We start from the raw sequence: 24,489 nt of genomic DNA on the forward strand, positions 1-24,489 counted from the left end.
TTGCTGGGGCTGTCTTTGACTTACAAAAAGGCCAAAATGGGGATGGGAAGTGAGGGCAAGTGAGCAGAAGCTGTTTGAGGAGAAGCTCAAGAAAAGTATTTGCTTACTCTCTGTTTTCAAACAGTGGAATTTCTCATGAGCTTAAGCCCCAACCAAGAAGGAGAAAATATTAGTTTTAAAAGATCAATTCTGAACTCTTCTGGTTGCAAAGATAACCTTTAAAATGTGAGCAAATGCACTGTAGTATTAGCAGGGATAGTAAAGGTACAGCCTTATTCCTTGTGCTTCAGAGTTCACTGAATGGAAAAGCAGCAGCAGAAAAAAAAATCATAGCAGTTCTTGTTGCGTTTATTTAGTTGTTTTTTCCTTCTCCAGGACCCTATTGACAATAGGAGATAAAGGAAATTAAGACAAATGTCTCTCATCCATCCTGTTGGGAGAATGTTTGAATAGGAATACAGTTCCTCAGCAGCTAATGCGTATAGTTTTCCACACTGCTGGTGTTTTTGAGATGAATACAGTATTGGTTTTTATTGTTGGCCATAAAATCTTGCTTATAATTATTTCTGATACTTAACTCATTAGATCTCTTGTGTTCTGAAAGGAGAAAGGCTGAAAGGAGAAAAAACTATCATGTTTTTTGTCATTTCTGATGAGTTTCTGTTTGCTACCTGGAAGAATACAGATGAAGGTCTGCTCCTCCTGGTGTTAGCTGATAGCTGGGCATGCTCACATTGCTTTCTGGTTCTGTGTTAAAACATGTACAAGTTAACAACAGTGATTAAAGTTGGCTTTATGGATTTTCTTCCGGTTCCATCCTGATGCTCTAGTTGTTGTCCTTTGATAAAATTATTTTACTTTATTATATGCTCAGAGTTCCTAATTTGTTGTTTTTTCAATCTTCTGTGGATTTTTTTTTAGTGATTTTAAAACTGAATCTGTTGGTGGATCCTCATAGTAATTTATGAAAAACTATGGAAGTTGACAAATGGAAGCTGAGCCAGATTAAGTAGCTTGCTGGAGTCACTGTCAGAATTAGAACTCTGTTCCTGGTGTAGTCTCTGAATTCTGCACTGAACTACAGTCTCATGAGAGATTTTACAAGGTGAGAGGATCTGTTTGCAAGAATTTGGGCACGTGGCTTGGGGAGGTATTACCAACTCCATTAGCAGTCACCAGGAGATCTCATTTGGCAGTAGGATGCTCACCAGAAAGAAGTAGTAGTCAGGAGGGAGAATCAGGGATTAATTTAGTAGGGCTTCTGAAATGGGTTTAGAAGTAGCAGGACTATGGCTGTGTTGTCCTGTGGGTTTATCGTATGTTCAGTCAGGAAAGAAATGGGGAGCTTAGCATGTGAAACTGCTTTGTCAGAGCTGAATGGACAGACACGAGATTGGTGTGATAAAGGTGAAGGTTAATCTTTGCTGCTATTCCTTGAGTAGAACCACGAAACTGGACCCAGCACTGTTTTTAAGGAAGACATTAGGCAAGTATATAGACTGCATTTGTGCACATCCTTGTATTTATAGGAGAGGAATAGCAAAAAAATAATTTTTCATTCTTCTTAACAGAAGGCTAACTTTTTTTTGCTGCTCTTTCTCCCGTTAGTACTATGAATGGGGAAAGGCAATTTATGAGTGGAATGTTTCTGTTGGGTATTTTGTTGCTGTTGGTTTCTAATTAGGACTAGGTCTAAGGAAGACCTAGGAAGTAGATTGAATTTTGCATGATTATCACTGTGCTGTCTGAATAATATCGAGTATAAGTATAGTTTGAAGAAAGTTTCAGGGTAAGATTATTTAGCATCTCTGGAAGATACTGTGTTTATAAGTATTTCTTGGAGGTTAAGACAAAGACTGAGGCTGATTTTTTTTTTTTTTTTTCACTTAAATATATTTAAAGATTGCTCTTCATTGAAAAATAGTTTTACTGCAAGCTTACCTTGGTTTAAAAACAAGATAAATCTAAAGTCAACAGTATCAAAATATAGATTGGTCAATCTAGATTGTCCAGAATAAAATGCGTGCTGCTTCTCACCATCAGTAGGTAGGAATTGGTAACATTCTGAATGGGCCTGTAGTTTGTCATAAGGGTGAATGGCCATCAGCTGAAGCGTGTTAACCTCCGTGTTTGTTGGCCTGCTTTGTGAGTAGTACTGATCGCTGTCTTCTGGTAAGCAATAAACCGTGTCCCTTCTTTAGAAGGAAATAGAGATCTTTCTGGCCTTTCCTTGAGTTTTTGGAGTCGTGTTTTACAAACATTTTGTTTTTCTTTACACTATTGGGGTTTCCTCCTTTGTATGGATGTATATTATGCATGAGAATAATACTGTATTATGTTGTGAACACGCATTGTGATAGAAACATTAAGTTTGGAGCAAACCGAGATCCTCACTCAAAGGATCCCTTCTCATTCCCATGACTTTCCCATTGATACTGAGTCCTGCAGCTGCTCTTTGGAGAGGCACACAAGTTCATTTTCTCCTTGGCTCTTTCTGAAGGCCTGTGTGCTGTGTGATGTGCAGCAACACAAGGGTCTGGCGGGTCACAAAAAGCATTTTCTGATTGTGCTTTTTAATGTAGTTTGGGGAGATAACGTCCCAGATGCTGGTCCAACAACCTTCTGAACGTTTTTCTCCATGCTGCTGTAGCCCACAGACTGGACTAGGTCTTCCAGAAGGGATGGAAGAGCTTTTCTCTCTCTTTTTTTTTTTTCTTTTTTTTTTCCCCTTCCTCTTTTCTTTGAGCTTTCAACGTGTCATTAGCAGACATCAGGGATCTGTGACCACTTTCTCGTGCCCTTGTGGCTAATTGCAAAAAGGAGTTGTGTTTGGAGCAGGCTGGCTAAACCAAATTAGTGTGGGAAAAGGCTGTCTGGTTCTTCCAGCCGTGTGGGGATGCCAGGGGAGCATATGGTTGGTGGTGAAAGGTCCGGGGCTCAAATGGCTGAGCAGTGTTCCCAGTGCTGCTGTATTGATCGGCCCTTCTGTGCCCGTGCTGGAAGAAGGGGCAGCCCTGCAGCACTCGGAATGGGATGCAGGATTTATTTGCGTTGGTGGAGGTCTCAGGGTTACGGCCACTGGGATGCGGGAGGAAGCTGAAAATAAGTAGTGGTGGCGAGGCTCATGGCGGTATGATTTCAAAGATCTTTCATGAAATTTCAGCCATGTAAATGATGTCTGACTCACGCTGACAGTGTTCAAAGTCAGCTTTTAAATGCACTTCTCCAAGTTCTCAGTGCTTCATACGCTCTGCTGAGGAGAACGTACAAAGTAATAAACAGATTAGCAGGCTCTGGGTGTTCTTGGTAGTTGTGTAACTCCCCTATACATTTGCATTCCTTCATTTTGTTTTGATTCTAAGTGGCCTTTTCGTGTTATCTTTACTTTTCCCATTTATAATGAGGGGAAAATTGACTGCTATCAAAGAGGAAATGTGCCAAAAAGGGGAGAGGCTTGTCACTTCTGAACTCGGCGAATGATTTTCTGTCAGGTTCTGAATGTATAGCAGAGGTTTGTCATAGCACATACCGAAATGTCACGGTAAAAATTCCCCATTTGATTATGTAATTAGAGAAGGCCCAACTTGTTTGTGTATTTTTAATGATGGAAAGCCAAGGTTCAGTTATATGTAACGGAGGAAAGAAGCCCGGGTTTATCCTTCAGACACGACGCTGTGGGTAATTCTGCAAATACTCAACTGCACAAATTTTAACACGCAGCAGCTCCTGCCACGTATTTCATGTGGCAAAGGCAACGTGCTAGAAGAGCAGGAGAAGGAAGGAGATATTTCACTGCTGATAGCAAAGGAAACAGAGTTTGCTTCCCATCTATAGAGCCTTGTTGTGTACCCCCCGTCCCCCGGAGCTGTGTGCCTGCAGCCTGTGACAGGTGGCTGCTGGGGCTGCTAATTGCAGCCTAGCACAGCATGTGCAAAACACTTCCTGCCGTATGTCCTGCTTGAGTGGGAGCCCGTTTGGTGCGCTCCCGTCAGAAGCCACAGCAACAGATGTGTGCAGAAAAGGCGAGGGCTTGCATTTCATGCGGTTCAGCTCCACGTTTTCACAGGACCATATGGTTTATATAGATGTTTTGTATACATCTTATCGAGCAGATGATTAGAAGTTAAGGATTAAGCGCTGAGTCGGGCTTCCACTAAAACCCGTGTAAAGTGACATTATTGAAAACATGAGCGACCTCTAAAAGTGACAGAGCTGCCTGCATGTTTTGCTGTTTGAGGATATAGCAGTAAACGTCCATGGAAGCATATTTTAATAATGTATTTAAGAAGATTTAGCTCTTGCACATCACTTTGGATATCTGCTGCGCACATATGAAACAGTAGACTTTTTTTTTTTTCCAAAAAACCGTTGTCAAACACAACAAAGAAGAGCACTGAAAGGTGCTGAAAGGGTGCAAGTGCCTGGCCACATGCATCTGCGTCCTGTGCCTTCATGTTGCCTCTCTGCTGTCTCTGTATCAGAATCGTAGAGTCATTAAGGCTGGGCAAGACATCTAGGATCCTCGAGTCCAACCCTGGCCCACCCCACCATGCCCACTGCCCATGTCCCTCAGTGCCACATCCCCACAGCTCTGAGACATGGCAGCCTGTGCCAGTCCTGACTGCTCTTTCAGAGAAGCAATTGCTCTTAAACCTAACCTGAACCTCCCGTAGCACAACCCAAGGCCATTCCCCATCTCCTATTGCTAGTGTGGGTGACATTGGAGCTGGCTGTGTGCTCTGAGGGGCTTGACGATGAGGAGGATTTGTCAGTCACTGTGCACAAGTTGTGCTCTTCCAGTTTCAAGACTTGTTTCCTGAGCACAGCACTGCGGGCTTTGTATCAAATGTCTTTGTTATCTCACTGTACTGTAATTTTGGGGAATACTGCTGGGTTAAGAAGAATAACAAACTTTCATGAGCTTATATTCAGTGAGGCTGAATACAGAAAACGAACCTTTTTTAGGTTTATGAAAGCAAGGGTACAAATATATAATAATTTTACTAGCTAGAGTATACAGTCTAAACAGTTTTTATTGTGGCTTCATTTATCACTAACAATAAGGCATCATTAAACATTCTGCTTTGATAACACTGAGTTTTCATGCAGTTTTACTTGAACAGGTATAAAAGTGATATGGGAACTTACAGGAATCTGAAATAGGATCCTATTTCCATTGGATAGCCTCAGAACTGAGCAATTCTTGGTACTGAGAGTGTATTGTCTCGTAAATGGATGATACATGTGTAAACCAACTTTAGAAACAGTCGGTGTCTTGGTAGGTAGTGGGTATGGAAGGAGTCCCATGGATTATTGTGGTATCCAGTCTGTTTTCTTTGTTTGGAATGGACCTACTCAACCTGAAACCATCATCTGCAGTGGTCAAAACAGAAAACACTGAGTTTCTTCTTTTAGCTAAGTACCAACTAATAGGATATAATGTAATAAATATATATGTATATGTAGAAATATATGCATATGAAATCAAAATAGAATACAGCAGTTTACAGATGAATTATCCTTGTCAAAGTCATGTCTACCCCAGTAAAAGTTTAACTAGCAGCAGTACATGCAGTGACACAGCCACTACCTATAGAAGCCTTAGTTGTGGGTGTTGCTGCAGTTCTTCCTCCATTTGTTAAGCAGGATCTCTGTAGGAAAGGTGACTTTACATAGCTCCAGCAGCCATGATGCCCACAGTCAATGCAGAGATAGCAGAAAAGTCCATCATCAGTGCTTTCATCTTATCCTGTGCCATCCGAAGGCAGCGCATTTCCTTCCAGTTTCTCTTCTTGTGCTTGAACAAACAAAAGCAGGGCATTTTCCAGAGCTCACTGATGGTTTCATCAGACCTGTTAAAATATACCTTTGTACGACGAGCGTCCATCCCAGCTCGGGGCAGTAAGCCCAGTCAGCACTCAGCAGGCTGGGAGAGATTTAGCCTGCAGATACACCTCGCTTCTCTCACTTAACTGTCTGGTAAAAGTAATTAAAACTTTCAGTGATAAAAGAAAAATCTGTAATTAAATCAGAAGGCCATGTACGAGGCAAAACTGCTGCTGCCCTTCCATTGCCTTGCACAGGAGCGTGTCAGTTTGAGGGGAGGGGGCACTGGGAAGGATCTGACCCACAGTATTGTGCTGCGGTCATTATAGTCCCAGAAAGGTGGGATCTTTTCTGAATGAATTCCAATTTGGGACTTCAGATTTTATCGGAAGGTTGTTCTGCTTCACAGAATTGAATGATTTTAATTGCGGTTTTAATGTCAGAATAAATGGTGTATGATGCATCTGTGTAAACGTCATTTCCATTTTTAAAAAGATGAATCAGTTTCTTTCATGTTTCTCAAAACTATGCACTTAATTTCTCACATATGATAACATTTGAGAAGTGGCAATTTCAAAGAATATCAGAGCAATTTAACGAAACGCATTTGAGGAACATAAATTTGGTCATAGGATGAGTTCTCCTTGCCCTTCTCCCCCATTCCGTAGTGAACAACTGAAAGTAGTTGTATGCAAATTTGACCTGTAAAGACTTTCATCAAAACCAATATTTTAAACTTTCCAATACCTTCAGTAAGTTCTCAGTCATTAATTTTGTAGCGTGGAGGGGAAAAAAACTGAAAAGTTGTAATAAAAATTCACGTTTGTCAACATTTGAAAGTTGAGTGTTCTCAGAGTTGTGTTGATGCAGATGAGAGTATATTTGGGGTATTATCCAGAAATTTTTTTTAAAGTAGCTTTTGAAAGCAACATCATTTCCTGCAGGCTGGAAATACATCCAGAAAGTCACAAATTGATTACCAAATTTTGAGTGTCTGCTTAAAAGAAAGCTGCTCATTAATTCATTGAGTTTCTCATTGACTAAAGGCAGAATTTCTTGTACAGCCAAAGCATTTTTGGATTAACTTTACTTTTTAAATTCCAATGATGAACATAGAAATAAGGTACTTCTCTCTATTATGAAACTTCTGGACTTGGATGTGAGCATACTGATACAAATTAGTCTATTTTGACTTCTGCAAAGTGCGAGTGGTTGTATTTAAAGAACTCACATCATCTGCATTCCATCAGCTAACAGCAGGGAGCCCATAGCAGTTGTGCCAGGTTGCATATTGCAAAGGTGGGCTTTGTGCTCAAACTCGTGCTGAAGAAAGGCCTCCCAGCAGCCTGTCTAGTTTTGAGTCCTTCCTAGGTGTGGTGCAGTTCAGTCTGCTTGATTTTCAAGTCAGCTGTGTTGAAGATGACAGCTACTTAATGCTGGTTTGCTCTCAGTTACGTGCTCAGGCAAATGGTAACATGGCTCTCCTTGGACCTCCATCTCCATGCAAGTAGTGCAGGATGGGGCTGATGGTAGGAAACCCCTTGCTATGAAATCTTCTGGAAATAAGGAGTAGTTGCAGATCACTGATGTGCACTGATAGGCTTGGCTTCTTAGGAGAAGTAGTTTGAAATGCAGTGACAGCCAGCAGCGTATGCTTGAAGTCGGTGGAGCATCCCTAAAGGAAAGGTGCTGTTGGTGGACAGTTCTACGTTCTGCTGCTGCACATCATCAGCAATACGACAAGGATTTAACTTACTTTGAAAAATGACCGAAGTGGAAACACAGCATAAGTTGCACATGGTCATGTCTTACCTTGCCAGCTGGGAGGAGGTTGCTTTTATAGTTCTTCGTGTGACTTCTCCTAGGGGCTCATCCCTAGATCCTGTGTTTTGGGAAGTTCTTCAGAGTCTCTTCCAACGAGCAATTCTATTCCTGGTGTTTCAGCAGCCTGTTAGCACTTGGTGAGTGTCTGCCATGTGGTTTTGGTTCAGGGAATGTTTGTTTTTTTCCTGATATCTTCTTTCCTGCCACACGTGTTTTTACAGCCTTTTATGAAACTTCTTTGTTAGTTTTGGAATTATAACTCCTTTCGTTGAAAACACCATTCTGAAGATATCTGAAGCTTTTATAAATATAAAAAGTATTCAGTGTATCTAAACTTGTAAGTCATTTGTGCTTCTACACTCACAATTCAATGTCACTCCTAGATAATCTGCATTGTTACCTGTTCTAACTACTTCTTTCCCCGTGTACCAACATCCTGTGCTCACTCTGTGTTCAAAACCTTTGAACACATTCACTTTCCAGTTTTTTCAACTGATACCTTTATAACTATTCCTTGCTATACCTGATAATACTAATTTTCTTAATAATTAATAGTACTTTGCCTTTCATTTCCATTATTTAATCTGCTTATTTACAAGTTCAAGCACACATTTACAAGGTACGTATTTACATATTTGAACAAGTCTATGTTGTGTTACTCAACATGTTGATGCTTTGCAATTGTTAGTCACATAATTATCCTAAACGTTGTAATAAATCCTTTCTTTGCCCTTTTTTTTTTTTTTTCTTTTGTGGGCTCCAGTTTTTGCTTGTACCAGCATTTGATGTAAATAGTAAATACTAAGGTAATTTTAAACAGTTATTTAAATGGTGCTTACCTTCCCAAATATAGTATTTTGTGAGGTTTTTTTACCTAATTGTCAGGTAACCCTAAATGAAGGATCCTGGAAGCATTAATGAACTTAGAAATAGTACCTTTGAAAACTAAACCATGTGATCACATTTTCTCTGTGGTTTTGGTTTGTGTGTTTTGTTGGTTATTGTTTTATCTCAGTAGGAATTTACCTGGTAGTAATCTAACCACCTAGACTGAGTTGGACACCATCTCAAGATGAACAAAACTTATTTCAACCAGTGAAGATTCGTGGAGATCCAGGAATTATTTTGACATGTGAATATTTTACTTGCTTTGAGTTGTTGTATGCTTTATGCATATAATTGTACTATTTTACAGCTATATATTCTAAATCACATTACTTCTCTGGGATTTAGCCAGTCCTATGGGAAGGCTGATAATGGGTTGTAGCTGTAGACTTTGGGATCCAGCAGGACCTTCAATCTGCTACGATGTTTCTGAGCTCACTGTCTCAAAATTTGACCTGTTTGTTCAGAGAATAGGGGAGAATCCATGAATGAAATTTCTGGCTATTAAAATAAAATGAAAAAATCAGCCCACTCTTCCTCAAACATTCACCATTTTTTCATTTTAATATTGTAATGGATTTTTCTTTTCTCTTCATGTAGCTGGGGTCAAGTCTTGCTTCTTCTCATCTATCAAGTCATTTTAGCTTTGCAGAATTTCTGCCAGCAAATGTGTAGACCTATAACCAAGCAATATTGAAATTACCAATGAAAGAGCTTTATTCTTCTAAGCATATTTGCCAAACACTCTGACTGGGAGATTAAAATACAGGCGTGAAGCAAATTTGGCTAGGATTTTGCAGGCAGACAGTCATACTAGCTCGGGCTGCTGGTCCCATCCATTGAGGCTTCATCCCTTGCAGCAGGCTGAGAGCATCCTGCAGGTCTCTTGCTTTTCCAACAGGCTTTGTCCTGTTTCTTTATTCTTTTGCAATTACTTATTTATACTTTTTTGGTGTGTGTGAGAACCTGGTATCTGTTTGATGCAAGATCACTAACAATTTTGTGGAGGAAAATAAATGATGTGTGTACTCCATTGACACCCAAGAGTAGCGACTGAGCATGCTTCAATGCTCCCACCTGTAGCACAACTGATTAAGTGTGGAGAAGATGAAAGAAGATGAAAACACATTGAGCAGAGGAACTGAAAGTGCATGAGGCCAAGAGGCTCCTAATGTGAGGAACTGTTACCAGACTAATAGGAGGTAGTCATAATATTTTTAGTTTATAAGGTTGATATTGATGTAAAATGCAGAAATAAAAAGATGAGAAGCAGAAATCAGAGGGAGATATTCTTCATCAATCATCAGAACCCCAGTTATAATGCCATGAGAGTAAAGGGCATCTATAAATGAGGCTGGGACTGAGATCATTTGTCTTCCGTAGTTACTAATGGATCTGTAGTCCTTAGCCTCTATTTTCTCTTGGAAGGCAGTTATACTTCTGTCCTCCACAACATCCTTTGGCTGTATTCTGGGCTCTGATCACTCAGCATGTTGTCTTTAAGAGCATGGGGACATCTGCATGATTTAAGGAATGTAAAGATGGATATTTCTGGCATACAAAGAAGCATGTCAGAAATACCTTCCCAAGGGAGGCAGGTTCTTGGAATGGCCGTGTGCACCAGCCCTCCAGTTCTTCTTGCCTCCTCCAGTGTAGGACCTTACGTTGGAAGGGACCTTAAAAATTATCTACCCCCACCATGCACTTCTCTGGTGAGAGTCTCTGGGAAAGTGAGCTGATATTCTTGAGTAATCCAGAATAGAGTGGAAGGGAAGTGTTGGGAAAGAAGCTAGGAGGAGGCATTTCGGGAAGCTCAAGTAGGTTTGGTGTGTGCTGGTAACATAGAAAGGAAGCAGCCAGGGGGAAAAAATGACAGATTTACATCTTGGAGTTATTTTAGACTGTGTTATTCTCCATGGGGAATTCCCATTCAGCTAAGAACAGTACCATTCTTATAAAATAGTTCAGGGTAACACTGTGATACAACTCTGTATTAGAATCTCTAGTTAAACTACAAAATATATAGAAGATACAGGAGTTACCCATCTCAATAAGGCTCTTTAAGAATCACTATTAGTGTGGCTGGAAGGGGAATAGTCAGGATACCGTGACATTAACAAAGGTTTCTCAAGAGCAGCCTTAACTCTTCTTGTAAGTATTTTTACTAATGATTTTGACACTAGCAAAAAGGCAGACCTACCAAACACAATTGGGAAGCATCATCAGAGAAAGACCAAATATGCAAGAGGACCAAGAGACTGTGGAAACACTGCCTAAACTTCAACAGAAAATGGGCTGAATCTTGAGTGATGGTTCAGCCAGAGGTGTTTGCATGTGTGTGTATGCAAAGTCCTTTGGATAGAGAGAGCTCTGAAGAGCACCCTGGTGCCCAAACCCCAGCTGGTGCCCAGATCCCAGCTGGTGCCCAGATGCCCTGGGAAGGCTGGAGGCCAGCTGGGCTTGGTGCAGCATCCTTATGACTATGGAGGAATTCAAAGTGTTGTTAAGGACACTGTAACCTCAACTGCTTAAAAGGACATCATTTGAAAAAGTATGGCTTTTTTTCTTTTTTCTTTTTTTTTTTTTTTGAGGGGGAGGGGAGAGAGAGAGAAATTGGTTGGCAGTAATTTTTGCTTTTGCAGTATATGGAATTCAGAATATCTCAGGCCTTGACAACCAAGAAATGAGAAGTTATGAAGTAAGAAAATCCAGATTTAAATCTTCCCCTGCTGAGCTGGCAGTAGCAGCTGAAAATTATTTGCATGCTAAGGTGTAGTTGTACTGAGCAGTGAAAGGAGCATCTGAAATACCTAAATGGAGCTGTTGGTTGGATTTCAGGAGATTTATTAAACTTTCTCTGTTCACCTCATGTACAGTTTTTCTGTGTGTTTCAGCTTCGTTTCAGCAGTAAGTGAGGCCCATTTTCTACCTGTAAGATGAATGGGGGAGAGATGTGTGGGTTTGCTGGTATATTCAGTTGAAGTGCAGAGTTGGTCGTCGTTCAGGGATAGGGAATTCTAAATGTACATTTCCACCTGGTTGGAGGATATGGAGAAGACAGGCAAACTTGTGCTGGTGCTACACAGGGAAAGGCAAGGCACTGGGTGGAAAAGAAACGTTCTAGTTGGGTGCAAGGAAAACAAAATTACCGTGGTGCTGATGGGTCACTGGAGGGGCTATAAATGTGTCCAGGAGGTGTGTGAGACTTGGCTGACCAGTGCTGAGCATCCTGCCCTGTTGGACCCTGTCTGGAAAAAGCTGGACTGCAGCCTTCACAGGTCCTTCCCAACATCTACTCTGTTCAAATTGACTTTTCTTGATCAGAAATGTTGGGTTTTATAGTCATAATAAGTGTTATCAGATGGCCAGGATTATCCATGAACTTACAGATCTGTATCTCAGCTGGTTTCTTATAAAACTATATTTTCACGTATTTATTTTCTACAGAAAAAATGGTTTGAATTTTTGTGAATAGGATTTTGTTTCACTGTTGTTGGGCTGAGATTTCTGTTTGGCATTATTTTTGAAATAAAAGATTTTGATGTTTGCATTTATTTTCTGTGCAGAGGTTGCTATAATCAGATGAAGAATCCAGGTATTTCCTGCAGCCTTTTAGTACCAAAGCCTCAGACATCCTAGTCTGGAATGAGGAAACAGATAGGAAGGTTTTCAGTGGGTTGCACTGAGGTCCTAAAAGGGGCATCTCTGGCTGCATGGCTTACAGCAGGGCCAGGCCTGCTGTACTCCTACATCTGTTCTCAGAAGGAAATGGTGTTACAGAAAGGCTAAGGAAAGAGAACGGGCAAGGCAAGACTTAACAGCCTACGTGTATCTGAAATTGTAAATAACTAAAGATAAAAAGGAAATATTCGGGGGAGCGTAGGGGCTTATAGCTAGAAATAAAGCAGTGAAATGAAGAAAGAGAAGATTAAGGCTAAATGTCATGAAAGAGCATTCTGCAACAGTAGTGGTTTTTTAGATGACTCTTCCAAAGAAAGCAAAGAAAAAACTGTTTTAGGACAAAGGCCCTTTATTCCTTTTTCTTTTTTCCCTGTTTCTTTCCTTCAGCTTAACCACTCTATGTAAAATAATCTCATATGCGTATATAAAAGAATGTATTAAATTTTTTGAGGCACGAATGTGAATCCTTGGAGCTGTCGTGATGATGCCTGAATCTTGTGCAGCTTCACCAAGCCAAAGACACAACCTTTCTCACCCAGATCTCAGGGCACAAAGTTGCAGTGCTGCAGTGCAAGGAGCTGGGTAGTTCAGGATTTACTTCTACATAAGTTGCAAAAAAGAGAGAGTGAAAAACCGTGTTTGGGTGCATTGGGATGAGAAGAAAGGAGGAAAACTGGAAGAAATAAAGCTTGTCTTGGAGTTTTGCTTTCTTTTTTGGCTGGGTGTTGATGCTGCCCCTTTATTTATCACCAATAGGATCCAGATGGCAATTCCAGCAGTAAATTGTCCTATCTTATTGGAGATTAGAATCATTGTAAGAAAGCAAGGAGGATATTTGTGGTTGATAGCTGCTAACAGGAGGTAAAGAAATAAACCAAAATCCTGAAGTTAAGCTTTGAAATGGGTTAAATAAGTGGTAATTCTTGACAATGTCATATTTTGACACAGATATTCTTAGCTGACAGTGGCTTTTGATGTCTAAAACATCTTTCCTTTAACATTATCTCCAATGCCATGGAATTCTTGCAGAATGAAGTTGCTGGCATTGGTGATGTTGCATCTGTGGGCTAGTGAAATGGTGCAGATAAAGCTTTTTTTTTTAAAATGTGTCTGTGAAGAAACTCCTGTGTGTTCTAGCTAAGATGAAAGCCTTGTAAATTTGTGTGCAATCATTAGCGCCATCACTATCACCTTATTATCAGTAAGATAACTGAATACTTGCTGCTTTTCCTTTGCTTCTTTCACTTCTCAGTGCAGTATTCCATCTGAACCTTGCTAATCTGACAGCTCTTTGCTACCAGTCTGGCTGCAGCCGGAGACAGCCTGAGCTCCAAACCTCTTTGGAATTTTCTCTGTATTCGGAGATGTTACGTGATACTTTCTCCTGCATAACAAAAATCACTAAATCTTGCTAAGAGTTAAAACACAACTTTTCCTTGGGCTCAAAAGCCTCTGCTGCCCCTTGGGAGTCTTTGTGAGATGCAGACACTTCATCTTGCCCTTTCCTGGAGAGTAACCTGTCTTAGCAATTCCTTCCACGACCAAGTGTCTGCTGCGAGTGCTGTTTCTGCTGGTGGGTGAGAAGGGACAAACTGTACACCAGATACATTCACACAGGGGGTAGTGATGCACTGGAACAGGTTGCCCAAGGAGGTTGTGGATGCCCCATCCCTGCAGACATGCAAGGCCAGGCTGGATGTGGCTCTGGGCAGCCTGGGCTGCTGGTTGGTGACCTGCACACAGCAGGGGGTTGGAACTGGATGAGCACTGTGGGTCTTTGCAACCCAGGCCATTCTATGAGTCTACATCTGGGCACTAAGGAAGCTAAGCCATGTAATCCTGGTCATTCCTCCTGTGATGATGATGGTTTTCCCAGATGTCTTAAAAAAATTATCAAGGTCATTTTGTTTATGAAACTTTCCAAACCTCATTTCAGCCAAGCAGGAGGGGAGCACTGCTCTGATCTGTTTTTGACTTCATCATGTGTGCGTGCCGTGTGATGCTGGGGGCTCCTCAGACCCTTGAAGCAATCAGGCTGTCCCTGGGAGAGACTGTCTTTATAGCAGTGATAAGATGGAAAGGATCATGGCAGAGACCAAACTGATAAAGGCAGCAATAGTACAAGGAACAGCATGCTGAAGCTAGAATATTTAAAGCTGCATTAGAGGCATCTCTTTTCAGTCTGTTCAGTAGTTACCTTCTGTAGCCAAGTCCTTTAGCAGTTGATGGACTTTTCTCTACAGAAGAAAGAGCCTTCCAGAAGCAGATACTCCATACCTCTTGCCCAAGTCCACTTCGTTAATATTGCAAAATTGCAATCGAACTAAGCTGATTAAATGGTGCTGTAGATTTGACACACAGAAACAATATCGTTAATCTGGCAGCCAAATATATTGGAGGGAAAATGAGGTAAGAGAAAACCATAAATTCTATCCAGAAATATTTTTTCCTTATTAAAAAAAAAAAAAAAAAAAAAAAAAACACAACAAAACATGTCTAGAAAGTCTTTCTTTCAAAAAAACCAAACGGCACTGGAGTGGAGGATATAAGATTTTTTTTTTATTTAAGCAAAGGAAGAATGCAAGCACAACATAAATTTGGTATTTAAAAAAAGAACAACCTGTGTTATTACATCTGTGAAGTTTCTTAGAATGATCTGTAGGTTCCATGGGAAAGATCTGCACATGCTGCATACATAGCTGAAAAGGAAGCTAAATTCCTTTCTGTTCGTAATGCAATCATCTTACAAGGTATTTTTTATTAAATTAGACCCATGTGACTAAATTGCTACTGATGCCTTTTGTGAATGCTCCTAAATCATCAACTAAATAGCAGCTGATCTAAGTTTGGCAAAAGGAAGAAATGAAGTTTTGGAAAATGATCTTCTTGTTCCTGATAGCAATCAATCAGAATGGGTTACTTGCATACAGTCTTTTTTTAAAAGCACCATAATAATGGGAGGGCTGCAGATCTTTTTTGTGTTAGCAGAGGGAAAAGAAAAAGGTATAGTCCATACTTTGAGCTTAAACATGCTATGGATGTTTAGGTTTATACGTATGTGTGTGTATCTGTATAAATTTTATATATGTGTATTTTTATATGTATAAATATATATTAATTATATGGATCTTTAAGGCATACAGCAGGATAAAAAGATTGCTGTCTCCAGTTTTCTCTATCATCACTAGAAGCAAAAGCAAAGCATACAGTGGCTTACCTGACCAATTACTGAACTGCTTTCTTCTGTCATTTCCTGTTTAATTCATGCTTTTGATGGCTATTCTTTGTCTTCATAGAAATCTTTCCTGTGTTCTAGGGTTCTCCTTCAAAGCAGCACACAGACAATTGAGACATTTTGGTATTTAGGGCATGTCCCCAGCTTTCATCTGCTCTTCCTTACCTTTCATGTTTGTTTTTTCCCATTGTCAGAACCTGCAGTGCTCCGGTATCCCTGGCAGCAGCTGGGAGTGCATTCACTTCGGAGGTGGGCGGCCCTTCTGTCCATCTTGCTTTCCAGACACTGGGGAGGTATAGGCCTGGCAAAGTAGGATCAAGCTTATATATTTGTATACATGCATTAAAAAACATTTTAATTCTTATAGGTAGTCTTACTGGCATTCAGTTTGGTGAACATACATTGCTAATAGATAGAGATACACGTCTGTTAAATCTGATGGGATTTGGGGGCAGTTGTGGTTTAATTTGTTTCTGGGAAATCCTTTGTAAAGCTGCAGGTGTTAAAATTAGACAAAAATACTTTCTGTTCTGAGAAATTATATGCACTTACAGCAGTTGAATATTGAAGTTGAAATGCAGGGAGAAAAAAAAATCTTAATAACCTGCTAACTATAATTCTAAGATTTCACAGAAACAGATTTCCTGGCCCTTCCTTCTGGTTCCTTTGAATAAATAAGACATTTACAGATCCATTGAAGCTCCCATGTAGTGTCAGTCCAACTAGTTTAGTTTTCTTAGTACGTAAGTTCCTGAGACAGGAGTTTTTCAATTTCACCAAGGCTTACTGCAGTGTATATAAACTTAGTGTTTTATACTTACGTATAATGTATGTTAAGTCAGTTACAGTGACCAGGAGGAGCACAGAAGAGTAGCACTGGTAACACAAGGGGGAATGGCTGTTTGCAAGGGTGGAGAGTGATAGGACAAGGAGGAATGGTCTTAAACTGAGACAGGGGAGGTTTAGGTTGGATATTAGGGGGAAGTTTTTCAGCCAGAGGGTGGTGAGGCACTGGAACAGGTTGCCCAAGGAGGCTGTGGATGCCCCATCCCTGCAGGCATTCAAGGCCAGGCTGGATGTGGCTCTGGGCAGCCTGGGCTGCTGGTTGGCGACCTGCACACAGCAGGGGGTTGGAACTGGATGAGCATCGTGGGTCTTTGCAACCCAGGCCATTCTGTGATTCTGTGATTCTGTGACTTTGCCTGTTGGTATCCAAAACGTGGTACAAAACTTTGCAGTTTGCACTAATTTTGCCACAGCTAAATGAATGGAAAGATACTGTTGAACTTCTGTTCAACCCTTGTAATATCAGCCAATTAATACAATTTTTCTGTTGCACTTGATTGCCTTTTCAGTTCTTTAAAGACAAAATAAACAAGTGGCATATCTGAAGAGAGATGGATTTATTTTTCTTTTGCTGTGTAATCATCAGAGATTCATACATTCTTACTTTTCTAGCATTTTCTGCCTCCCCTAAATGTTTGCAATTAAATTTTGGAGGTGGGTTTTTCCTCAAACAGTTGAGGCTCAGCACTGTGCCATGTTTTCTGTTTTCAAAGAAAGTCTGCAAAGATGTCAGTGTTCTACGTGCTGTGTAGAGTCCTCTTTGCACTTTGAATTCCGTGGCATGATTAGTGGCATTCCGTGTCTGAAAGCTCAAGAACACTAATTATTTTATAATTGTGTGTGTCAGTACATGGTTTTCTCAACACAGACCACAAGTAGAACTTCAGTCCAACCTATAACACCTTTGTAAGTTATGAATACTGATAGGAAATATTCACGCAAAACCTAAAGCTTTTCTATCTACTATAATGCAGTTCCTTCAGACTTGACTTCTATGTTTAGAAGAGTTATTACTGTAACATCAGTTCTCTACAGATTTCCTATAGACAGAGACTGCCCTGGGGCTATAAAATGCTGTTAGGGAGATATCAGCTGCCACAAATTGGAGGTGAATATTTGTGGATCCATATAAACAGAAGAGAATTGTTGCACTGTAAAGCCCAGTAATATTTGCACAGTTACAAAAAGTATTTTTCTATCTTCAATCCAGAAATAACAACTAGGAAATATTCATAATCCCTTCATTCGTTTTTCTTGATTTATGTCTTTTCACATTGTCAACAGAACTTGAACCATCTTTCCAGTGTGAGACCAACAAGATTACAGTTGACAAAATCTACAATCCTATATTTTGTTTCCACCTGTACCAAGCATTTGAGGAGGGCACTAAATCACTCTGCTGCAGTTTTTTGTTAGTAAGTTAACAGCATTGCCATCCTCACGTGACCTGGGAAATAAATCCCACTTTGAGGTATGCTGGATGTTTGGATGAGTGGTGGTAGAGATGCGAACTATTTTCGTTTGGATGTACGGAAATCTTAAAATGATCAAAAATGGTGTTTTGAGAGATCATTCAAATTTGCTGATGCTTCACCTTCGGTGAGGTCGTATGGCCGATCACTTGGTTCTTAATTTAATATGTTGGTCTGCAGAAATGTACCTGGGTGAGCTGTGGATAGATCTCATTACTTTGACTTGAAGCTTTGCTTTGAAAACACGTAAATGCTGGATTTATGTCAATGCATTCAATTTCTGCTTTTTAAAATATTTTCATTTTCAAATACGTATACTTAAGCTCTGATACACTTTCCGCATATTGCAGCAGATTTAAGCTTTCTTAAGCTTTGTGTTTTCTTTAAAAGTCCTGCAGGTCCAGCCTTCCTTCACACCATCACCAAATGGTCTCAGACTCTTTAATCTCTCAGTGCTGTCTTCACTAAGTCATGTTACTCAGCATTTGTCATCCCTTCAGAATCCCTTTTAAATACATAATATTACACTGAAGCCTCACTGTTTTTATTTATTTATTTATTTATTTATTTATTTTTAATTTTTGCTGCAAAGTTTCTTGAAGGAAATATTTGATACAATTGCACAAGCATTGCGAAAACTGCTGACTCCTTCAGAGGTTACCTGAAAGAACGTAGCCCTGATTATTAGGATGCATGTTGCAATATGTTCAAATACTGTAAAGTAATGAAGTGCAACACTATATGGACATGAGTCCATAGATTTTTGAATTGAGTAAGAGTTAATGTCCATAATTTATCAAGGCCTTTTTGCCTGGTTTTCTATGCTTTGGTCTTTCAACCTCTCCACTTCCCTTATGCCTTCTCTACTTGGTCTGCCTCTCACAGGGCTGGTACAGACATTGGTGGGCAGCCTAATTTGGGGATCTGGAGGTATAAATTGATCCTGGAGCTTTCTCCTGCTCTCTTGAATGAGGTATAAGATCAGAACATAAAGTTCTCTGGCTGTAGGTGACTAAGCAAGGGAAGTCTAGATATGCTCTCATGTTACTGAGTGGTGTTGCAGCAGAATATAATGCTTGTCAGGACAGAGGTGAGGGAAGCACTCTTCCTTGGGTTTGGGTTAATAAGATCTTTTGGGTTTGGGTGTTTTTTGGCTTTTTTTCTTTAGTTTGTCCTATGCCACGTGTAGGCTCAAGTATGGTTATAGTTTTCTGCGATGTGCAGCTGAAAGCCTTATGATTCTCCAGGGATGGCTGCACTTTAGACAGTTACTCTCCATGGAGAATTTTACTAATTGTAGAGGTTTACTGTTGAGATTCAAGGAGAGATCAGCTGCTATAGAAATATTTGTAAGGAACCTCTAAAGGAAAGAACTACAGATGCTGTGTTTGGAAGAGAAATGGGACTTATTTATAATGTAGTTAGACGAGTCTTCTAGAAATACTGTTTTGCTTCTCAGAACTCTGAATAGCACTGGAATTTTTACTGTATTGAGAGTGAAGTCCCAGTGTAACTCAGTACAGAAGATACAAAGCTCTAGGTATTGCTGGAGGCTTCTCAAGGGCTGACCTTCTGCCACATGCTGATGAGAGAATTAAGGAAGCTTTTAAACTTACACTTACAATAACATCTTTTTTCTCTAATGCTAATGAGAAGGATCTGTTATATTGGTGTCTATAAAACGGTAAATAACAGTTAAAAACAGGATAGAATTTGTTCTTAGAGTGGTACTAGAGCGGAGTTGTCCATTAAATTATCACATTAGTTCTTGCTTGCTGGTCTCTGGTTTGATTGCTGGTTTATTTATTTTTTTCCTTCAAACTGCTAAATTTTGAAGCTGCCTTCCTCTGCATCATAAAGCAAAAAGGAAATCTGATGGTTTTCCTCTGAATTCATTTCCAGCTGTGTGCCTTTGCAACTGAAGTCAGTCATCTCGTAGATCCCAAACCAGGAGGAAGAGGAGGGATCTGTGCTCGTTCTGTGCAGTGCTTGTTGCTGTTGCTTTCCTCTCATCCCATTGATGCGGGGTGTGTGGGGTGGCTGTTTGTGGGCAAGAAGCTGGAAAACAAAGATCTGCTCAGCGCCTTTCAAATCTACCAGTTCTTTAAATTTGGCACTTAAAAAAAGACATTTAGAAAAGGCTTTACCTTTGTGTAGCTGTACACAGGAATGTTACTGTGAGTACTGTTTTCTAATGTTTTCTGTGTACATTTAGCTTACGGTAGAATAATCTTTGTAAGACTGCAAAAACATACCTCCCAGAGGCAGATGACTGATGGAGACTGCAAGCCTTTGTAGTGTTTCTGTGGCAGTGCCTCTTATGTGTGTTTCCTTATCTAAAAGCAAATGGGCTGAAATTTTGCACCTGTTCTAACTAATGGGTTTCTTTTAATACCCAAGCATCTGTATGAAGCTTGAGCATGGTTTTCACCCTTGTAACTCAAAGCAAGACATGTAACTCCATCAAAGTTACTTTTGATTTATGCCTGTGCAAAATTTGGCTCTTTCAAGGAGCTCGATTGCTGAAGCAAATGCAAATATTTAATTCCTGACGTTTTTGTGTCTTTTGTTTGCATTTGTGACACTGTAATTAAAAGCAAACTCCTGATGTGCAATGGATGCAGGCAGCTACTGGGACTGAAAGATGAGTGCGATTTCACCTGGTTGGGACCAGAGACTTTCCTATGAAATCCCATAGAGGGGTTGGGGGGGTCTACTCCGTAATTTTCAGTTTGTTACTTTGTTAAATGTCTGGACAATACTTAATGCTGTGTCAATAGCATTTATAGCGGAAAATACCCCAAATAATACAGAAATAGAGCGCAGGAACTATTTCCAGTTGGAACAAACGGAAAGCTAACAACATTAGGAAAACATATTGATGTTTTTACATAGCTGTGCAATAAAATGCTTAGGTTAAAAATAAAGCTGACTTAATAGCACCCACAAACATAAAAAATAATGTCTAAAACCAGTGTATTATTTTTCCCCAATGATTTATGGGCATTGACTTTTTTTTATTGTGATGTGTTCAGATGGTTTAGCTTCTTTGAAGTTGTTGCTTGGGAATAAATTAGCAAAGTGTATTTGGAGGTTTGGAAAGTTTTGTTTCTCAGAAGAATAACTAAATGTTGAATTGGATCTATGTAAGATGCTTTGTCTTCAGCCCAGGAAGAAATTAAAAAAAAAAAAGAAAAAAGAAAAAAAGAAAATCAAAACAGATTCTTACATTTGAGCAGAGACATATGCTTTGTGGGTTGGCACCAGACTAGTGTGCAGAATCTTGTAGAACCAACTCTTCATACTCTAAGATATTTAGAGGAACAACATTCAAAGCACGGTGCTAGAGGATTTAAGGAGAAGATAATATAGGGTTCCTTCAGATGGAAAATGTCTGCATGAAGATTTCTTGGTGGCTGTCCATTTATTTCTAATGCCATGTAGCATTGAGTCCTTTGTGTCAGTGTCAGACAACGTACGTGAATCAGTTACTACAAATAATGTCTTCTAAAGAGAAACAATGTTTTAATTTCACTGGTAAATTCACATCGTGGAAGGCAGGGTTACATTGAATCCTGGCTGCTAAGATGATGATAAAGTCATGTGAAGGAAAAAACCACATGCTTGGGTACTGTGCAGTTAAACCAACAGGTTCCAAGAAATGTACGAGATTCCTCTGAAATGCCATTCAACACAGAAGAAACTTTTTCCCTTTAATGCGATTCTCCAGCTCCTTCCAGAAGTCTGTGGGGTTCTGAGAACAAAACTAACGATATCCTTACAATCACAGTTGTGTGTGGGAGAAATATGATGAAATTGGTTCAGAAATAACATCTGTAATGGGAGTGAAGTGGAAATATATGGATTTTGGTTGTGCCAACATTTAGGAAAAAAAAGTATAACCTACTAATACAAAGACCAAATGAGAATGAGTTACTCAACAGGCAAAAGAAAGTGGCATTAAAAAATTTGGGGGGATTTGGGTGTGATTCAGTGTAAGAAAATGGAAGGCTGAGTTTAGTGGGCAATTGATAGTAAGCCTCACACCATATTACACGTGCAAAGTCCCTTTTATTTAGGGAACCACTTTGAAAATAACAGCTTAAAATGGCGCAAAGAAATGTTGCTTTTATTTCCCTGCAGTAGCTCCATGTTTCATTTTCTCCCTGTAAGAAACAGTGTTTTGCTTCAGGTCTGAGTGCAGCTTGCATTTCAAGACCTGCCTGTTGGAAGGTTTGCTTTTTGCTTTGCAACCATCGATAAGCATCAGCCATGCAGAACTTATTAAACAAATCTGTTGATGGATGCTGTTTTGGCTTCCATACCCCTGTAGTCCTCTAGCTGGATTGCTTTGGCATATCCAAGGAGTAAAGGACAGGCAGAACTAACAGAGAAAGCGTGCATCATGTCTGCATGACTCGTGGGCCAATTGAGGTAGAAGTAGTCCGTGGAATTCAGTGAGGTTTAGTGTTCTCTTTGCCTACAGTAAGGTAGAAAGGTGTTGTATCAGGGCAGAGCAGTCAATGACCTGGCTGTGGTGCCTGCCTACCTCCTTCATCAGCTGCTGCTGGCCTTAGGGTGCCCCAGCAGCCTTGGGCTGTTGGAAACACTGTTCTGTCCCTCTCCTGCCCCTCAGCCCTTTCCTGAGCCACAGTAGGAAAGCTGTGGCAGTGCACTTTCAGTTCCTGCACAGCAGTCTTTTAATACTCTGAGGGTCATTTTCTAGCTGGAATTTTTCCTCCATATCAACCCATCAACTCCAAACTTGGCAAGTGTCAGGGCGCAGCGTACATCCAATTTCTTCTTCAAATTTTTCATTAGAAAAAAAGAGCTAGTGGAACCCCGGTAACTTGCGCAATTTTATTTCAGAGACTGCTCTGAAACTTATTTTTCTATGAAGATGTTAGAATTTTGGAGGCATTAGAAAGGAAGTGTAAGTATTCAATAACTTGTTTGGAGGAAGAGGTCGATTTGAGAGTTTTGTGTTCTGAGCCAATGGAAGCTGAGGGGTAGGATTTATTTCACAAAAAAAACAAACATGAAGAATTCAGAGAAAGCACTATAAAGCATATATCCATTCATAGAGATGAACTGCAGTAACTTCATGTTTTTGCTCTCGGAGGTGGCTTTAAGCAGCTATGGAAGACTTCTGGTGTGCTGAGGGACCTGGTGCTCTTATCAACCTTCCACGTGTCCTGGCTGCTGACACATAAATCTTCCCAGCTTGCTAACAGATGAAAGACTAAATAGATAAATAATGCTGAAAACATCAGTATGAATGAGTGGCATGTGCTGGCCTGAGTTTCACTGCTGCTCTGGTCAGCCCTGGCTGGAGCTGGAGCAATTTTGCCTCTGCTCCAAGTTGGATTCCTCCGTAACCTGAGAAAGGCTAACCCAAATGGAACCAGCTGAGGGGAGGGTAACATTATTTACAAGATGAAAGCTTTCTGACTTGATTAGCCTCCTAGTTAATGACATCTGTTGCTAAATGTGGACTGAAAGAAGTAATGCAGCATATGTTAGGCTGTGGGGATACCGGTGGGGCCTAATGCTGCATGTAGCAGTGAGCAGGTCCTGCATCTTTAGGGGGGTTTCTTTAAGCTATTTGTGTTTTGGCTTACCAGAGTTTAGGGAGGTGGCTTAACTTTGCCTGCTTGCTTTGTTGTTGCATGTAAAATAGCATGCTTCAATGTTAATTTGCAATTTATTCTGGTATTTTTTTGTAATCTTTAACCCATGGGATGATTACTGTTGTTGTTTTCATATGATAACAATGGATTTCCTAAATTTGATGTATTGCATCTTAACTATATTGATGTGGATGAATTGCTGTACTCCCCAGCTAGATAAATGCCTTCCCATGTACTGGCTGTGGGGCTATGTGGTTTTAACAGCACCTAATAAACTCATGCATTGCATGCAGTTCACAATTTTACCTTGTGTCTTCTCAAAAAGTAAACACAAGATATAAAAACCCCAAGCCTTGCTGCAGCTAACCTGGGTGTACTTTTTTGTGGTGTTTTTCTTCAGATCCTTACTGACGATGGTGATCATTGGAGGTATAAATACTGAAGGATACGTCATTTACAGACAAGATCTTTGAAGTTTATTTCCTTCAGGCAGCAGTGGTAAGTAAAACGTCTGTATTGTGAATTTGTACATAAGTAGTGCTTTAGTCCTCAAAAATAACATATTAACCATAATTAAACAGCAGCAGGAGTACAGGATTCTGGCTCTGCTTCCGAAAGTTTTAAGTTTTTTTCTTTTTAGCTTATTTATTCACATATTAAAAATAAGCTATATGAAAGGTGTGGTTTTTTTCCACTGTTCACTTACAAGAATATGAATCCTTAGCTCATTTATTTCTCCCTTTAATACGTTATCAATGTAATGTTATTCATTGTTCTTTCTTCATCAAGAAGCTTTTTTTGCACCATAGATCATTGGCAGTATCTGTGTGTGATACTGGTCACAGCCAGTGACCTTATGTATTGAAATCTGAAGAGTATTTCAGCATGGAGACTATTTCTCAAAAAATGAAAGTTAAGCAGAACTTTAAAAAAAAAAAAAAGGCAATGCACACAATAAAACAGTGGCCAGTCTGTGAAAGTTTTCTGTAGGATATTAGAGATGTAACATCTTTTTAATTAGTTAGAGAGATGAGCTCTAATTGAACTATTCATTTTGAGTGTGTGGACTTCTGGTGACCAATATAATGTC

At 40.0% G+C, this 24,489-nt stretch overlaps 1 protein-coding gene across 12 annotated transcripts in view; it reads left to right on the top strand.

The window, feature by feature from the left end:
- Nucleotides 1-24,489, top strand: part of MBD5 (methyl-CpG binding domain protein 5) — a 130,249-nt gene that overhangs the window by 21,484 nt on the left and 84,276 nt on the right. For all 12 annotated transcript variants that reach the window (XM_085227883.1, XM_085227888.1, XM_085227889.1 and 9 more), the window contains exon 2: nucleotides 23,800-23,897. The gene's annotated coding sequence lies outside the window, so the exon portion shown is untranslated. The remainder of the gene's footprint in view (nucleotides 1-23,799; nucleotides 23,898-24,489) is intronic.

The sequence above is a fragment of the Meleagris gallopavo genome, chromosome 7, assembly GCF_905368555.1.
Source record: "Meleagris gallopavo chromosome 7, MGAL_WU_HG_1.1, whole genome shotgun sequence".
NCBI classification, from domain to species: domain Eukaryota; kingdom Metazoa; phylum Chordata; class Aves; order Galliformes; family Phasianidae; genus Meleagris; species Meleagris gallopavo.